Source organism: Martes martes, assembly GCF_963455335.1.
Source record: "Martes martes genome assembly, chromosome: 7".
NCBI classification, from domain to species: domain Eukaryota; kingdom Metazoa; phylum Chordata; class Mammalia; order Carnivora; family Mustelidae; genus Martes; species Martes martes.
In genome coordinates this window covers 32,762,026-32,767,948 of record NC_137894.1, presented here as the reverse complement: position 1 = coordinate 32,767,948, position 5,923 = coordinate 32,762,026, and positions in this window count along the sequence as shown.

Below are 5,923 nucleotides of genomic sequence, written 5' to 3'. Positions count from 1 at the left end.
ACCATCTTTTCCAAACCAGGCTGTTTCAGTGAAAGAGACTCCCATCTTCTACTCTCAAAGCCCATTCCTCTGGAGGTAGAGGATGGGTTTAAAGAGTGGGAAAAGGGAAGTGGTGGGTCATGAAATTCACAGAATCACAGACATCTGAAAGAGGAGTATCTCAATGCTTTCATGTTATACATAGAATACTCAGGTGTAGGAAGGCCAAGCAAGTTGCTTAGCATCAGTATAGTGGAATTGGGACTTAAGCACGTTTGACAGGTCCTAATTACATCCAATTTTCTTGTAATGTGATTATTATTAATTAAAGGAGTTGTCTAATTAAGCAAGAAAGACCTATCTGATCTATCTAAATGAGGTGAAGGAGGCAACCTTTCAAGAGAAGCTGGGCCAAATATACAATGTGTGAAGAGTACCCAAACAAGGGTGTTGCTCAGCTCAGTGTTAAGTCTGGGCGACGGCAGCTAACACAGAAGGCTTTCGGGATTAGCATGGGAATAGGCCAAATGTAAATAAGTCTGAAGTCTGGATCACAAAGGTCCTTTCCTAGGTCCACAGGCACATCTCAGTGTGACAACTTTCCGTCTAGCCAAAAAAGCCTCCGATCCCAACGCTGAACTCTGGGTTTCACTCCCAGCTTTTTAGTCCCGGGAAAGGGGGTTACTCCGCTCTATACCGAGCGCTCCTTTCTCAGAAAGACTAAGCCACTGAACAAAGAGTGCGGGGGAGAACCCGCGGAGAAGAGATTCTCAAAGGCTGTCGCTATCTGCCGTACACCCGGTGGAGGGAGAAGACGAGGTTAGCCCCCAAAAGACTGCCACCCGCGCTTCCAGGGCAGGCCCTAAGGCCTCCCTGGGGGGAGCAGTCATAGCTCTTCTCCGGAGACCCCAAAGACACCCAACACCTGCCTCCCGGGGAAGAAGCTCTGTGCCCGATCGGTGTCACCAGCCGCCTGGCCTTGAGCGAAGCCTGTCAAGCCTAGGAGGGCCCCTCAGAGCCACCCGGTCCAAGCCCCTTACTTCATCCACCCCGGCCGAGGCGGGGCGGGCCCCGCACCCTTCCCGCGGCCCGGCCGCCCCGCCCCGTCCCCGTGGCGGCCGCCCCACAGGCCGGCCTCGCGAGTACTCACGGCGACCCCGGGCCGCGTGCGGCCGCCGCTGAGGGGACGAGCGGCCCGGGACGCCCCGCGGGGGCGGAGCGGCAGGCCAAGGGGCGGGGGCCGGGCCGGGCGGGCGAGGTCGCGCACCCCCACGCCTCGTCGTTCCGTCACGGGCGCGCAGAGCCACTCTGCGCACGCTCGCGCGGCGACACCGTCGTCACGTGACCGGCGTCTGACCAATCGCCATGCGGCCTGTTTCTGGGCGCGCCACCGCCCCGGACGCCAGGCTTCCGACGCTTGCGCGGTGCTCGCTGGTTGGGAGGGGTGCGGCGCGGAGGAAGGTGGTGCCTGTACCGCGGGTTGGGGTGGGTGAGTGGAAAAATGAGGAACTCTGGGGGTGCGCGGAGAGCCTTCTGAAAGAGACTGTCGGTACTTGGCGCCCCGTGTGGTTGGGAGGAATGAGCAGGAAAGACAGTCCCGTCTGCCTCTCAGCGTTGAAGGCTGGGCTGCTGGTAGTTTGAGAGGGGCTTCCTGAGACCCTACGGGTTCCAAAAATCTCTGGTGTGCATTGCGTGGGGGGTGGTGTCAGACACCTCGGGGTCTTTTCTTAAGGTTAACTCATTTGCTCCCCTGGTAGCTGTGGCGTGCACTCTGACTTTTCTATTCAAACAATCTGGGTTCAGAGCTTGGTTTCAGCACTTACTGACTGTTCAGCCTCAAACCACGACTTTCACTTTCTGAGTCTTAGTCTTCTCATCTGTAAAGTGGGGGCAATAATACTTTTTAATGGCGTTGTTGTGGTGAGGATGAAGTAAGATAATAGCTCGAACCTTACGAAATTGCCGTTTTGTAGGCTGCGAAGAGTCAAATACCTGCAATGTCATGCGGTTCAACGTAATACATATAAGAACCTGCGACTAGAAAGTAGTCCGTAAAGGGAAGCCATTATTGTGGCTGTTGTGGTTATTAATCTCAGACATGGGCAGATCTCCCTTCATCCTTAGAATTGGGTGTCAGGGCTTCCATACACCTCTCTTTTCCATCAGCACTAATGGGGAAAGGCACATCTTAGATCTGCTGTCCTTCCTCGTTCCCTCTTTTTAGCTGGATACAGCACATTCAAGGAAGGCTTTGCCCTGAGTAATATAGGCATGTCGTATCTGTCCCTCCTGAGCAGCCTTGCAGTCAGGATTTTCCTGGTGATGTTTTTTACATTTGGATATCCTCAGCATCTCCTTTCTAATTCCCTCCTTTTGATGCCTCCCACCCCAGTCTTTTCACCTTGCTCTCAGCCTGGACCACAACACTGTCTTAGTATCAGTTTGTTACACCCATTGCTCATAATAACTGAAAAAAGCAAGCGATATAAAATAACGGGACTTACGGCCTTAGTCTCAATGTAGCAGTTGAGGAAGGAGTTGACTCTATTCTCTAAAACAATTCCCCAGCAGGGGCCCCATAACAGCTTTTAAAAGCCATGGATGCCCGGCAGTGTTTGAACACCAGCACCTGCATAAGCAGAAGGGGTCTGTCCCCATGAGTAAAATGTCAAAATCCAGTATTTCACAATATTCCAGGATTTCCCCTCTTCACCCCTTCCCATTTCATGCCACCAGCTCTTCTACTCATTATGAATCACATTAATCTCATCTGCCTCATGGTTTATCATTATCTTCCTGGCTTCACTTCCTTTCCTATCCAGTCCAGATCCTATTGTCAGTCAGTTATTTCAAATTTTATTAATATGCTCGCCCTTAAGATCGCAATCTTGGGTTATTCCTGCCATTTACCTCCTCTCCTGTTCCATCCTAAACCAAGATAGGGGAAATCACCCAGTCCTGCAGAACTGCACTTGTGAGTGGACACTGTTTTGAGTTAGTCCAGCCCATGAACCCTATAATTTGGAAATTAAATATTCCATATTCACCCTCCAGATCTGTGGGCCCCAGGGCCATTCCTGTTTTGTGTGACTCCTGGCACTGTGGCTGCAGTTTTTTGAACTGTGAGTGGATTTCTAATCCAAGCTGTCCTAAGCAAATGTTCTCTCCTGGGAATTTTGGATTTGGGGTGAGAGATTGTAATGCCAACTGAACTGGTTTCCTGAACAGAAGAGATAAAAACTCAGAAGCTATGGTGCAGCTACCTGCCAGCTACTATGAGGAATGAGAGATGGAGAAAGACTACTGCACGAAGAGAATGAACCATCTAGAGGCAGAGACCAGAAATGGAGGGATTGGTCTCTGGTTCCTAAAAGTTTCCCAGGCCCTTTGTGAGGCCCTCTGAACTTGTGGTCTCTGAGTGACATTTATCTAGAATAAATCGTTTAAGATAACTTAACTTGTACCCAAGGCAGAGCTGGGTACAAATTCAGTCTCTTCAGTTGGGCCCATAGTGTACTCAGCAATCCTTATACAGGGCAGCTTCTGCCACCATCCCCCATTCTGCTTCACAGAAAAAAATGAAGCCAAGGGGGAAGAAACTGCCTTAGTTTCCAGGCCCCTCCAAGCATCTGACTCTCCCGCCCCTTCTTTCTCAGACAAGAGAGATCTCCCTTCAATCCAAAATTAATCCTTTCACTGTGATGTATATTTCATTCCCTTTTTTCTCTTCAGGAACTTTGCTCCTTCACTTATGCCTCTCCTTCATGGATATTGAACTTTTTCCTCTCCCCTATTTTTGATTTCAGCAAATAAACTTGATCAACTAGCCAATCTAAAAAAAAAATCCAATTTTAATCCACATGCCACTGACTGTTGCACATTTTTTTCTTGCCTTCAACAAGCTTCTAGGGAGTAATGTGACTCTCCATTTCCACTTCCTCACTTCCCATGCACTCTTTTAAATCTGTGCTTAAATCTAGTGACCTCTTCCCCAAATCTCTACTGAACATATTCTCACTGAAGTTGCAAATGACTTCTGAACTGAAAAAGCCACTGGAAATGTTCAGGTTTAGCTTAGTCGACCACTTGGTGTCATTTAGCTTCGCTGATCACCCTGACCCTGTAACCCCTTTTCTCTCTTACCTCCTGTGGGCTACATAATTCCAGTTTCTTCCAACACTCACTACATACTGCAGCATCCTTCATGGGCTCCTTTTGTGTCATTCACTACTTAAATAAGAAAACAGGGCACCTGGCTGGTCAGGCAGCAGAGCATGCGACTCTTGATCTCTGGGTTGTAAGTTTGAACCCCACATTGGGTGTAGAGATTACTTAAAAATAAAAATCTTCCAAAAAAAATAAAAATAAAAAAATAAAAATCTTCCCCAAAAATGAGAAAACAGTTTAACCCACACCAATTTCTCATCTCCTCACTCTTCCCAGTGATCTCCACGGCACCCACCCGAAGCAGACCTTGGTAATTCGGAGCTTCTCAGAATCTGATTCTCCTTCTTCTTACAAGTCTTGGAGGTAAGCAGAGCCTATGTTCTATAGCAGACATTGAAAAGGTTCACAGCTAAGACAGAGGCATGTGACCTAGGCCTGGCCAAGTAGCCCACAGAAATGGATATTGTAGAGTTAATGTTTCAGAGAAATAGAGCCGTGGAGAATTCATCCTGACAGTGGGCACAGCAGGGTCAGCTCTCTCCCATGCTTGGGGGCTTTGGTGGTATTGGTACTGGTGGTGGTGACATCAAGCACCCACTGATGATGAAATCCACAGTATTCTCACTGTCTGGTTCTGACATCTGACTTTGGCTTTTGCTCTGGTAGCCTGGCCTCCCATTGTTCCCACTCATTTCCCAACCTTGCATGTCCTGCTTGGCAGTACTGTGGCCCACCCAGTGCCCTTTAAACAAATGGCTTTTCTGTTTAAATCATCCTGTGTGGTACCCTGCCTGCAGGTGACTAGGACTCCCAGATGTATATCTCCCTCCTTCGTGAACTTCAAGTTGCCTTTTGGATAAGTTACCTTTTAGGCAACTCCATTTGTATGTCTCACAGGCAAACACATCTTGTTGTCAGTCTATATCTCTTCCATGTTCCTAACCTCATAAATAGCAACTATGACTTATTCAGCCTAAACCCTGAGAGAGAAGCATCTTAGACTTCTCCTGCCCTCATTTAAACAAAACCAATTTTATCTTGTAAACATCTTACATTACACCTCTGATTTTACAGCTTAAATTTTACATTTCACAGCTTAAATCAATCTTTCCTTTATACTCCTGTCTTCCTCACTGAAACCATTGCACTGTCCTCCTGTCTAGACCCTCTATCCCAGTATCTATTCCTCTGGTCTGTTCTCCACCTGGATGTCCAGTGGAATCTTTTTAAAACACAAATATGATCATGTCACTCCTCTATTAAAGCCCTTCAATGGCTCCTCCTAACCCCATGATAAAACTCTTACCCTTTCTATGGACCTGCTCCCAGCTGACTCTCACTGTTCCTTCATGGGCATCTTAAACTCCAGCCAGGTCAAATCACACATTCTTACAGACCCTGAAGGACATATCTTTATACTTCATTAAGTCCTCAGTGGGTCTGAGAGTCACAAAGCCACCTCCACCCCCTACCCCTTTCATCCCATAGAGGTGGATACATGACCCATTAGGCCAGGCAGGGGACTCCATCGCCCTGCCCTAAGTGATTAGTTTAGGCCTGAGTTTGTGATCTTAGTAGAGCCAATCGGTTTTCTCTTCAAAGCTCTCTCGTTTTTAAGGCTGTGGTGCTAGGAGCATATGAGATTGAAGCTGCTGGCATCAGGCTCTCTCTGCCACATGGAGAAAGTGTGTCTGTGGCAGGAAAGAGAATGGGACCAAGGTACAAAGAGAAACAGAGCCCTGAGAGATGAAGTGAGGGTTAGCTGATAACATTTAAT